The sequence below is a fragment of the Rhinolophus sinicus genome, linkage group LG04, assembly GCF_036562045.2.
Source record: "Rhinolophus sinicus isolate RSC01 linkage group LG04, ASM3656204v1, whole genome shotgun sequence".
In the NCBI taxonomy this organism is placed as follows: domain Eukaryota; kingdom Metazoa; phylum Chordata; class Mammalia; order Chiroptera; family Rhinolophidae; genus Rhinolophus; species Rhinolophus sinicus.
This window is the reverse complement of record NC_133754.1, coordinates 87,411,114-87,424,540: the sequence shown is the minus strand read 5'-3', so window position 1 is coordinate 87,424,540 and position 13,427 is coordinate 87,411,114. Positions and strand designations below refer to the sequence as shown.

General features: G+C 40.2%; 1 protein-coding gene across 9 annotated transcripts in view; it reads right to left on the bottom strand.

Moving 5' to 3' along the window:
• The window catches only part of RCBTB1 (RCC1 and BTB domain containing protein 1), a 49,586-nt gene extending 36,646 nt beyond the window's left edge, over positions 1-12,940 (bottom strand). For 3 of the 9 annotated variants that reach the window (XR_012495580.1, XR_002138790.2, XM_074329934.1), the window contains exon 1: positions 12,799-12,939. The gene's annotated coding sequence lies outside the window, so the exon portion shown is untranslated. Of the gene's footprint in view, positions 1-12,190; positions 12,718-12,798 lie in introns of those variants that run through there. The other 6 variants (XM_019748026.2, XM_019748027.2, XM_074329933.1 and 3 more) reach the window with 3 other exon arrangements.
• Positions 12,941-13,427: the final 487 nt, after the last annotated feature.

The window sequence follows — 13,427 nt, the reverse complement described above, 5'->3', positions numbered from 1 at the left end:
CCTGTCAGAATGGCTATCATCAATAAATCAACAAACAACTGTTGGTGAGGATGTGAAGAAAAGGGAACCCTTGTGTATTGTTGGTGGGATTGCAAATTGATGCAGTTACTATGGAAAAGAGTTTGGCGGTTCTTCAAGAAGTTAAAAATAGAACTACCTTATGACCCAGCAATTCCACTTCTGGGTATTTATCCAAAGCTATCCAAAATATGAATTCAAAAAGACATATGCACCCCTATGTTCATTGCAGTATTATTTACAATAGCCAAGAAATGGAAGCAACCTAGCTGTCCATCAATAGACAACTGGATAAAGAAGATGTGGTACATAGATACAATGGAGTATTACTTGGCCATAAAAAAATTAAATCTTACCATTTGTGACAACACGGATAGACTTAGAGGATATTACTCTAAGTGAAATAAATCAGACAGAGAGCGACAAATACCATATGATCTCTCTTATATGTAGAATCTAAAAAACAATATAAATAAACAAACAGAACAGAAACTTACTCATAGATACAGAGAACAAACTGATGGTTGCCAAATGGAAGGGCAGTTCAGGGGCTGGGTGAAATAGGTGAAGGGATTAAAAAGTACAAATTGGCAGTTACAAAATAGTCACGGGGATATTAAGTACAGCACAGAGAATATAGTCAATGATATGGTAATAACTATGTATAATGCCAGGTGGGTACTAGACTTATGGGGGATCACTTTGTAAGTTACATAAATGTCTAACTACTACTGTGTTTCCCCAAAAATAAGACCTAGCCAGACCATCAGCTCTAATGGGTCTTTTGGAGCAAAAATTAATATAAGACTCAGTATGATATGATATGATATATGATATGATATGATATATGATATGATATATGATATAATATATGATATAAGACCTGGTCTTATCTTAAAATAAGACCAGGTCTTATATTAATTTTTGCTCCAAAAGACACATTAGATCTAATCGTCCAGCTAGGTCTTACTTTGGGGGAAACACGGTATGCTGTACACCCACAACTAATATAATATTGAATGTCAACTGTAACTGAAAAATACAAATAAATAATAAAAAAATAGAATTTGCTCAAACTAGCACGTGGCAGAGTCAGGACCTGAAGCTATGCACTCCACAGCCACCATGTGCATCCTTCATGTTTAAGAGCTCATGTGTCATCCTTTTACATAAAGTCCCTATTTTTTTGTAGTAGACTGTTCTTCTTTTCTTTGTTCTTCATTTATGTGTTCATTGTATGATAAGGTTATCTTACATGCTTTTAAAAGTAACAAAATGATGTCCCCCAAATGGCCTGCCTTGTGCCTCTTACAAGACAGACAAGCAGTCACAAGAAGTGAAACAGTGTAAATCTCTATAAAGTAGATAAATTCCAAGGAAATCCAGAAGAACATTTTCCTAGAATACCGTATCAAAGTCTGTCTTTAAAACTTAATATTTTATGTAATATACAATTGTTTTAATAGAGGGAAAGGGGTAAATTAATTAAATTAGCCCAAAATAAGTCACCATCTTTAAAATTACAACACAAAGGGATATTACCCTTCAAAAATCATACACTTTCCTGACAGCAGGGCAATTATTCTGAAATTACTAATCAGTTATAGGCAACTTTGCCCCCTGGGTTTTGTAATCTACTGAAAAATCAAGCTAATTTTCATAAGGATGGCTTATTATATGAACTGACTTTACCCATGCTAAATTACTTGAAGCTTTATTTTACAAGATATTTCTCCAACAACTTGTAATTTAAGAGTCAATATAAAAACCAGGTTATATATCTTCCATGTCCACACCCATCATAAAAGCAGAAAGCATCACCGATAGCAAGGCCCAAAATCCTGAGGCCTGTGTTTTAATCCAAGGTTTACTTTTAATCAATCACTGTGACATGTCACTTACCTTTCTGAGCCTGGGTTTCTCAAAAATATGTTCTGTAAAAATTTGTAATTTGATGTTCAAGATGAAGAAGCTATGGGGGATTTGTGAAAGCATGAAAACAAGGGCAATAATGTTAGCCTCGCCACTAATTACTCCGAGCAACACAAGCAAATAAAGAGCAGGAAGGAACTAACAATGCTCAAGAACCTACTTTGTTGTAGACACTGTGTTAGGTAGCTTCACATACACTATTTCATTTACTCTTCACAATGCTCTTATAAGGAAGAGACCATAATCCATTCTTAGCAGCAGATGAGGAATGAGGCTCAAAGTTGAAATGACTTTCCAAGGTCACAGAGCAATAAATGGCACAGTCAGAATTCAACCCCCACCCTAATTCTTCTTACAGAGAAAATCAGTCCTAGCCCTTTAATGGCTAACCTTCTCCAACATTACTTCCTATTGACTTTATCTTCTCTCAGACGAGTACACCAGCACCTGTTTTTTAAAGTGTTTCAAATATAAAAAGCACGTCCCAAAAAGCATTCCCCACTATGCCTCTGTCTAAATTTGCCTGGTTAAACCCTGTGAATGTCATTCATTCCTTCATTCTTCCAAAAGCCACTGGGAGGAAGGCCCTGGAGACCAAATGTGACCTTTGTCCTCAGAGAGCTCACAAGACAGCACAAGGTACATCCCTGGGCTACAGACTGCAAAGGCACACAATACGTTCTTCATTAGCCTGTGCTTAACCTCGGCAGCTAATGACATGAACAGGGTACCCTCAGAATTCAGACAAGGTTCTCCCACAGATGACATGTTCTTTCTTTGTATTGTTTAAATAAATTCCAAATTTTTATAACACTTTGTGACCCAAAAATAAATATTTTAAATGAAAAGTTTAGTTATTTGAATGATGTTTACCCCCTAAGTAGTTAAAAGTTTTAAGAGGTATTCTTGGCTTAAATTCAAAACCTATGGTGGCAGAGTGTTTCCAGAAAATTTGTAAAATGAATTATTAACATAAAATTAAATGTAGAAAGTGGGAATGTAAGAAGATACAGCCAATGTGGAAAACATTACCACCGTTCCTAAAACAATTAAACATAAAACTAGCATGTGAGCTAGCAATTCCTCTTCTGGTGTATACACCCAAAGGCATTGAAAGCAGGGACTCAAACATACAGTTGTACGTCAATGTTCACAGCATCGTTATTCACAAGAGCCAAACGGTGGAAAATCCAAATATCTATCGACAGCTGCATGGATAAACAAAAGCTGGTATCTACAAACAACAGAATATTATTTGGCCTTAACAATGATATTCTGACACGTTACAACAGGGAGAAACCTGATGACATTATGCTAAGGGAAATGACCCAGACACATAAGGACAAAAATTGTATGAGTCCACTTATATGAGGTACCTAGACTAGTCAAATTGATACAGACAGAAGGTAGAATGGTGGTTGCCAGGGGCGGGGGCGGGGGGTGAGTATGGGGAGTTAGTGTGCAATGCATAGAGTTTCAGTTTGGGATGATGAAAAGGTTCTGGGGATGGATAACAGTGGCAGCTGCACAATAATGGGAATGTACTTAATGTCACTAAACGATGTACTTAGAAACAGTTAAAATGGTTATTTTTATGTTATGTATATTTTACCATAATTAACAAAAATCAAATTATGATCCTTATTATCAAACCTGCATTAATAAACTCATAGATATATTTTTAAAATTAAATATAGAAGAGTTTCAGTCCTAAAAAATATTTATTTAAAAGTACATTCACAATTAATTCTGTCTGTCTTGAGAAAGCAAGTGCACATTATGGAAATTCTGAATGGAACATTTCTAAAAGAAATAAAGCCTTCTTGGAACTGTCAGCACATATAGCAATTCAAACTTGACAAAGTAATTGCTATAATGACCAGTCCTTTTAGGGTTTGACTGATAATCATAAAAAATGAATGGTAATTTGCCTGTCAGTTATATTAAATACTTACTTCTGAAGTACTTCAATAAGATAGTGATTTTTTTTGCAACTTTTTTTTTTATTTAGGAAATACTTTATTTTATTTAGGAAATACTTTCTCATAAATAGCATTGATATGTTCAACCTGAATTATCACTCATGGTGCATTCATTAACGAATGAATCAATGATTTTTGTTTGTTTGTTTGTTTGTTCGTTTTGCTACATGGAGATAAAGAGTAGGAGAATAGAAAAGAGAAATGCAAGCAGAGGTTAGAAAGAGTTTAACATCCTCAGAGGATAACATGCCGATCCACTTGGATCTCAGTCTTTTCTTTAGCACTTGAATATATATCTTATATTCATTCCCACAGACTTTCTTCTGTGCCCATTAGTACTATAGAGCAATGGCCCCATTCCCTGGGACAGCTCTTCCTGGGGACTGGCACTGTCCTTCTGAGATCTCGTGGCAGGGGGAAGGAAGGGTTCCTTTATTTCACACTCCGAAAGCATATTCATTCAAGAGGATAAACACAGACCTTCCAATTTTAGAAATCTACATTTAGAACTGGAAGCTGAAGGAGTAATGTAGCAAGCAATCTTTTGATTCCTCTAAGAGCACGTTTATTTTCCTTTCCCCAAGGAGCTCAGCATTTAACGGAGGGTGGGGGAAGGTTTTTTTTTACTGATTTAGCAAAAATGCATTTGAATATGTTTACAGAATTTAAAAAACAACAGGAAATAGAGAAAATAGTACAGGAAACCTTTGTTTTTTATGAAATAATAGTCTCCATATTAAACAATATTAGAAATTTGGGGTTGACTTATAAACACAGGGCTTCCTCACAGACCTCACCCGCCCCACCCCCCATCCATTCTAACAGGAATGTACGTGGCACAAAGGAGACTGATGCCACCGAGGGGACTTTATCTCCAGACATGTTTTGTGCCGACCTAAAAGCTTGCTAAGAAAAAGACGTCAAAATAGAGGGAGCAACCCTGCAGAACTGGTTAGCACCAAAAGTCTGACTCTTCTGGTGTCATTCTTGGGGCACGAAGTGAGATTGTATCATTCTTTATCAGGGAAGCTGATAGTCTCACAGAAAACAGGAAGGACTCTGAATGCTGGAACAATCCATTTTAAATGACCAATGTGTTCTTCAGCATAAAGCTCTAATAGGAGTTTCTCTATTTTCATAAACTGGATGGGTGATGATTTTAGCTATCAGTTTAAGTTGCTAAGCTGCCTCACAATAGGAATTTATTTAATGAGCTATTGATAAAATCTAAAATGCCTTATAAAAAGGAATAATGTGAACAAAATAACAGCACATTAATGCTTTTTCTGATGATGACCCCACATACCAAGAATGCTGGAATGCTGGAGGAAATCGTAAAGAACTGCACAATCATGGTCCCCACCCCTGAGGAGCTTAAGGCCTAATAGAAAGTCGGATCCTAGTAAGTGGAAACCTAGAATGCAAATGTAAGTGGCATAACTGAACAAATGATGGGATGCAACATGCAAATATACAGTCCATGTGATATATGTTAATAAGTAAATGGAAAAAAAATTATGTGCACAACAGTTACAACTATATAAAAATTATATATCCCAGAAAGTTGTTACATGAAATCCGAGATATCAAATTCTCAGTATTCTAGCAGATGATAAAATGTAAGCATTTCCTCAGTTTCCTGCAGGAAAAAGTGTTTTTCATAGCCTTCTTCCTTTTTTCACCAATGGAAGTTCCTATTTGAGAACACAAGACTTAAGGGTGTGGCCATCTTTTCTCTATTTTTGAATACATTTTACTTCAATTATAGGAAAACTTTCAAATAGAGTTCTAGGGTTTTAGGTACAACTTTTGGGGTACAACTTTACAACGTGTTATGTCATATATCTATGCTACAGCAAAAGCAATTCAAAAAACCTCTCAGGTTACAGAAGAGCCAAATGTTACTCTTACCAATTGCTTCCATACTTATTCTGATGAGCTTTTTGAGACTGAGCAGATGCTACACCACTGATTGAGACACCAAATGTATTATTTCCCAGGTCCAGACAAGCCTATGATACAATTCTTTAATTCTTTGTATAAATACCCACTTTAAAACTATCTCACCCATTCTACAGCATAAGCACTGAAAAGAAGCAAAGTTTCAGAGATTTCTGAGAAATGTTACTGCCCCCGCTGCTACAACTGTCATCCATTTCTCTTTCCTGCAAGCCAACCACACTACAAGAATGAAAGGGAAAGAAACAATGTCCCGAATACCTGACAAATTCTACAAAGGAGCGCTGAGAATGGAACATTCTCCAAAAGAGTTTATGCCATCCTTCACAAACACGCAGCTGTACACGTGACATGGTAATCCGACTTCCATTTAAAAAACAGCATGACTGCTCTTAGAATTTCCTAACACTCACAGTGACTGCCCCTTTGCCTCATTAGTTTTGTTCAAATTCATCACTCATTTAAGAGGACAACTGTCGCTTCCCAATTGCCAGTAAGTCACATGACTTGAAACACAATTTGCAATCATGGCCTCTGGAAGCAATTCTTTGCTTCATCCAAGGAGCTGCCTTCATTTCATTGCACAGAAGCTTTAAGCAATTCTAGGACACAGGGAACCTGGCAGCTCATTGTAAGTGAAGAAATAATTCTACTGAAGCCATGAATGAGCTCAGGTTAGAAAAGTCAACAACCCAAATGGCAGCAGTGGGAGCAGCAAAATAAATAAATAAATAAATAAATAAATAAATAAATAAATAAATAACACATCCAGGGTTTGTGAATCTGTGACCTTTTAAAAGGATTGCTTTTATGAGATATTTTTATTTTCAAAAGGAAACCAGGGAAAAAACAGAAAAAAAACATGATTCAAAATAATTTTCTTCCAGTTTTGTTCTTTGTTGCACCAAACATACAGACTTCACAAAAAGACCACAACAAAAATAGATGGGTCAACAGGTTAAAGAAATGGATTGAACCCAATAATACTTCATCTTATTTTTCTAATGAGTCCAAGGCTGGAATGGAGGGGCCCAAGTTCAAATCCACTTATGATATCATGAATCTTTTCTACACGGACATCTCCAAAGGGATTTTATCTACTCGTCTCCACTGTATGAAAAGTACCAGCTGTACCCTGTGATGGCCTAAAGCCAAACTAAAATTCCAGCAATGGACAGCAGAACCATAATGTAATCGTTCAATAAATGTCTACCCCATGTCCTCTTGGTACAAAGGACACAGAGCCAACACCACTACCACCCGAACCCCCATCAGAACTCACTTGGGGTCAGGAGGTCTAGACACGTAAGCAGACACTCACCAGTGTGGCCAGTGCTCTGATGCTGAGGTTCGGGTGCTGCGGAAGCAGCAGATCTGGGAAGTGTCCCTATCTGAAAAGAATAGGCACCTAGAATAGTGAACATATATATGCCAGGTAAAGGTCTGGAGGAGGAACTGAAAGAAATTCCACATGGCTGCAGCCCAAACACAGACTTTATCCTAAGAGCAACACAGAATCACTGAAGGATCTTAAGCCGGGAAGCGGCATGATCAAAATGTATGTCTATTAAAGATTATTTTGGCTGAATGTAGAGACTAGATGGGGATGAAGGAGTTCTCAGAGGGAGCCTAAGGGGGCTGTCTGTGGTGAGCCAGGAAAGAAAGAGTGGAAGCCTGTGCCAGGGAAATGGAGAAAAGTGGACAAGAGGCTGCTGTAACCAGCTGAATGGGAGGAGAGGAGCTGGACACGGGGAAGGCAGAGCCACGGACGGCACAAGATACTCAGCGTAGTGACTGAGTGATCTGTAACGCTCCTCACTACCAGAGAACACAGTGAGTTTCAGGGGGAGGTGAGGAATTATATTCTGCACATTTTAAATTTAGCTACCTGTGGGATATCAAAGTAGATCTGTCCAACAGATAGATCGATAAAGCTGAAGATCAAGAAAGAGACCTGGACTGGAGATTGGGAAACAGGGCATGAGATCACCCGGGGAAAAGTATTAGGAGTAAAAAGAAAAGATCTTGGACGGAACTCTAAGAAATTCCAACAGCAAAGCAACATAGAAGAGGCTGGGAAGGAACAGGCAGAGCAGGAAGGAAACCAGAAGAATAGTGTCATGGAAGCCTAGGGACATGAGCATCACACAAAGGAGGCAATGTCACGGTCAAATGCTCCCGAGAGACCAAACAAGGTAAGGACTGAGAAATGTCCACTGGATTTGGAAGAATTACGGGCAACCTTAACAGAAGCGTTTCAGGGAGGTTGTGGGTGGATAAGGCCAGGCTGCAGAAGGCTGAGGAGAGTGGAAACGTGCAGAAGAGGAAACGAGGATCAACAACTTATTCAAGAAGTTTGACTGTGGAGGGAAAAAGTGAAAGAGGGTAGTAATTGTAAATTGGGCTGGAGCAGAAAGATGTATTTTGGGTGCTCTTTTTATTTTAAACATGTTAGACATGTGAAAATGTTTAAATTTTAATGGGAAGGAGCCAGTAGAGAGAAAGAGGAGAGAACCGAATTAAATGAGATTTATGAGAAAGTAACAAGGAATGGGACGTGAAGCAGAGGTGTAGATAAGCTGGGGGGAGAGGGGGTCTTCCATGAAAACACAAGAGAAGGAACAGATAGATATGGATGAAAGGGAGTTTAATGCCTGGGGAGGCATTCTCTCTCTCTCTCTCTCTCTCTCTCTCTCTCTCTCTCTCCAGTCTGCTAAGTAAGTCTGCATTTTTTGTTTCTATCAACAATTTAGAGGGTTCCAATTTCTCCGTATCTTCACCAGCACTTACTATTATCTGTCTTTTTTACTATAGGCATCCTAGGGGGTGTAAATTCGTATCTCACAGTGGTTTGATTTGCATTTGGGCATATTCTCTTCGGAGGTCACCTATGTCTGCGCGTGAAGAAAGACAGAAAGCTTCCTGAGAAGCTCTTCCTAAGAGTAAGAGCGGAGGCAGCAATAGAAAATGGAGTGGAGGAACAACAACAAAAAGGTGGAGACGTCTGAAGCAGCCACCAGAGAGGATGAGAAAGAGCACTGATCAGGGAAACCTAAAGAGATGCTGAGACAGCCCAGTGGAAGTTGCGAAACCGTAAGTCTATTAAGGTACCCTACCCACCTGACCTCGTGTGAGATTTTCTTCTCCAGGAAAGAGTTTTAAAACAACAACAAAAAAACTGATTTAACCAGAATTGGAATCGGAAGCTGCTCAGAGGATTTCCTCATTTAAAGGTAATGACAGAAGTGCTCCTAAAAAATCCATCGTTTGTGTGTTTAAAATCCTGCAACATGCACATCAGAAATGACAGTTTGCATAAGATTCAATCTCCTTGACCTTTGAGAACAAAGCACATGTGTTCACTACAGCAGATCTTACATTACTGTTAATTACTGTACTGTAATTACTTAACAAGTAATTACGTAAGCTACAATCATCAGGTGCTAAATTAAATGACAAACTGCAATAAACACTACACAGCTGTCATTTCAATAATGGGTAATTCCTTTAAAACACGTCAGATGACCACATCACAAAGTGTTAGCTTAAGACTGATAATAACAATCATATATACAAATAACCAATTACATAGAAGAAAATGATTTTTGACTTAATCAGTAACCTTACAGAAAATGAGAGATAGCCAGTCTGGTTTAATTAATTCAATTAAGTGCATCCCTATGTAATAATACTTAATCATTAAAACATGCTACTGCATACCAGTTTTGTGCTCAGGGAATCACATCTTGGGACTGACTTACACGTGAGCCAGATTTACACCAAGGGTTTTTATGGCTAGTTTCAGTTATCTTTTGCCGAGTAACATAACATCCCAAAACTCAGTGGCTTAAAATAATACCATGTTTCCCCGAAAATAATACATAACCACAAAATAAGCCCTAGCATGATTTTTCAGGACACTCGTAATATAAAATAAGCCCTACCATATTTCCCCAAAAATAAGACCGGGTCTTATATGTATTTTTGCTCCAAAAGATGCATTAGGGCTTATTTTATATTACGAGCATCCTGAAAAATCATACTAGTGCTTATTTTCCGGTTAGGTCTTATTTTCGGGGAAACACGGTATCAATTTATTTCTTTCAATTGTGTTTTGACTGGACTCAGCTGGGGTTACTCAAGAGATCACAGGTACTGGGGGAGCTTAACCAAGGCTGAAACAGGCCTCGCTCACATATCTAGGCCATGCCAGGCGGTCTCATTCTCCACCTAGTTTAATCCAAGCCTCTCTACATGCTGGTTGGCTTCCAAGAGAGTGAAAGCTAAAGCTGCCATGCCTCTTAAAAACTATGCCCAGAACTGGCACATCACTTATGTCACAATTTATTGGTCAAAGCAAGTCACAAGGCCAGCCTAGATTCAAATGGAGTACAAATAGACTCCATCTCTTAATGGGAGAGGTGGCAGTCAAGTCCAGGGCTGGGAAGAAATGCTGGCAGTCACCTTGGGAAACCCTCTACCATAGCTATAAACAATATTACTGGAAGTTTCTGCTACCACTTGAGTTCAGCACTGAAGCACTAAAGAGAAGATAGGTTTTGTCTATTTTCAAAACTAGAACTTTCCCTTAAGCATTGAAAAGAGTGTCTTGGCAAAAATTTTGTCCCCGTGGAATGCTAATCTTAAAAAAAACAAGGAATTGCAGCTTTCCATCTGGAGTTGTAGGACAGAGACACCATCCTTCAGGAATGGTCTTAGTCTTCCCCGGATGGGACTCCTCACTTCCTGATAAGTCATTTCACACTTTACATTTTATTATCAATGCATGAATATGATCTCATTTTTTTTAAAGTGTACCTAACACTGTTTGAAAAACTACAGAGGTATCCCCAACTATTTGAACTCTTGCTACCCAAACTCTAAACTCAATAATCAAATAGATTTGGCTAAGTTCTTCAATACTCAAATTTTTGTTATGGGTTCTCCTAGACTCAGGAATAAGCTAGATTTGGATATTACAGTATCTCTTACAATCTGAAATCCCACTATCTAAATACAGCAACCCAGTAAACATATAGTAAAAAGGACTTACACCCCAAAATATTAACTGTTATTTTTAGATGGTATAATCACAGGTAATGTACATTCTTCCTTATGCTTCATATTTTCTATTTTCTTTCATTCTTTCCTTGCAAAATGAAAAAAATAAATCTATACTGTGGACTTAATGTACTTGGAAATTTTTAAAAATTAAGTTCATATTGTGGGTCAAACACATAATTGATTTAGATCATTATTTGATTAACTGACCTCCTCTAGGGAGTCTCTTCTGGCTAAATGCAGACAACATTCAACATATACCTCCTGTGCATTCCTCAACATGTACACAATATGAAATATATTTAGATTTTTTCAAACCACAGAATATTTTTTTAAATGTGTCCTAATGCCCTGCCTACACTCTAGACTCCTTGAGGGTCCAAAGCTTGCTTCCCACGCATGACTTATTATTTAATGTAGTACACACAGAAGGAACAGTATAATAATAAAGTCTCTGACTTCCCTTCAGTTTAATCATTGCTCCTCTGACTTTACAATAAAGGAGGATAATGTCTCAGACTTTCCACCTTGAGTTGCTGATTATTAAGATGGAGCAAAGGTCTTGCTGAAACTTACAGGCACTCTTTAATTTTAAAAATGTTAAAGTTTTTTAACGCTGAAAACGATAGCTTTGGTTTTTATGGCTGTTTTCTGATGCTCCCATAACTTGATCATTTGAATCACATACAAAAATCACTGTGGAAAAAATCTTTTTCATGATTAATATCCTTCCTCTTCAAGAGCAACAGACTAGGGTAGACTGTCTAGAAGTATTAATAAAAAGACTGGTACCCACACAATGGATTAAAAGATATCCATTCCACATATTAATTGCTATATTAATAGCATCTAAATATAGTTACATACTAAACCCTGAAAGCAGTTCAAAGACGTGAAATTCACCCAGAGTTCACTTCAAATGGACTTTCTAAAGTTTAAAGCACACTATAAACTACCATCAGGGTTAAATCATTTTTCCATTCCTTTCGGCATCATATACCTTGACGTTTTGATGTTATGATCCCACAATGCACACCAGTTTCAGAAACTCAGTTTTTGGCCTCAAAGGCTATAATCCCCTGCCCCCCTCAAAGAATAGGCCAAAGCAATGATCTGGGTTTTTTAAAAAGCATTATTATAATAACTGCTTTATGAAACTGTAATTCCCAGCTGTAAAGAGATCTGCAAATGACTTCAGTGTCTCGCATGCAAGTAAATACAAACAAAAAGCCACTTACGAAAGCAGAACACAGCGTGCCTCGATTGTTCTCTTAAATTATATAGAGCAAGTGGTTTATCCGAGGCAGGACAAGAGAAATGTCATTTCACTCAGTTCACCACACGCCTGGATAAAGGTCCCTACTAAGTGAATAGTCCTTTGTGGAGTCCGTGTTGTGGGGGAAAGAGAAACAGTGAAGAATACGGTTTATAGCACCATTAGCCTCCCCTCCAGAGGCGAAAGAGGAGATGCTAAGATCTTGGGCAGGGCCAAGTGAGAATGGGGGGACGGGGGTGTCTCTCAGCAAAACAACACCGAGAGCAGCGACAGACTTCAGCTAGGAGCAAAACCGCGTCCCTGCAGCTCGAAAACGGAGCAAGGAAAACTTTCCCTAGCCTCTCTCCACCTTTTACCTCCTCCTGGGAGAGAAAAACGCTAGCTGAGGTGCTAACGGTGCCGGCCCGGCGGCCCAGACCCCGCAGCCGGAGGGAAGGAGACAGGGAGGAAGGGAAGGAGGGAGGGAGCGGGAGTAACGGGGCACGCCGGCCCGGCCGCGGGGAAGGGGGAGCAGGGAAGGGCAGGGGCGGAAGCGGCTCCGCGAGCTCGGGCCCGCGCCCCACCGGCTACCTGGGAGGCCGGCCGCTGCCGCTCCCCGTCCGCCGGGCCCAGCCGCCGGGAGCGCCGCGGGGATGTCGGAAGCTCGGCGGGCGGAGACGCACCAGCCAGCGAGGGCGCAGATGGCCCGCGGAGGGGAGGCGCGGGAGGCGGGGCGCCTGGGGCGGGCCCTCGGGTCACGTGGCCCGGCCGCCTCACGTGACGGCGACGCCGCGCGCTCCGGGCCGCCTGCCAGGCGAAGCCGCCTCCCTGGCTCCCCTTGCCCTTTGCCCCTGAGGCTGCTGCAGCCTGTGGCTCCTGGAGAAGCAGGTTGGCGCTCGGAGTCCAGCCCCCAGGCTCTGCGGAGAGTCGCTGTGGAGCCTAGTGCCTGCCGAGGCTCACAGTCTTTTGTCTCTCAGGGAACCAGGGACGCGCGAGGGACTCACTCCTGATGTCCTCCCGGGTGTCTTGGCAGTAGAGAGGGTCGGCCAGTCATCCCAAGGGACCTAGGACGAAAAAGCCATAGGAACTCCTCTCCCCGCCCCATAGCGCTCTACCCACGTGGTACTGCCTGGGAGTAGGGGCCTCGGAGGAGGAGAGACTCATTTTACTCCACAGACATGCCCCGCTTGCGTACCTACCCACTGGTGGGTGGGAAAGCA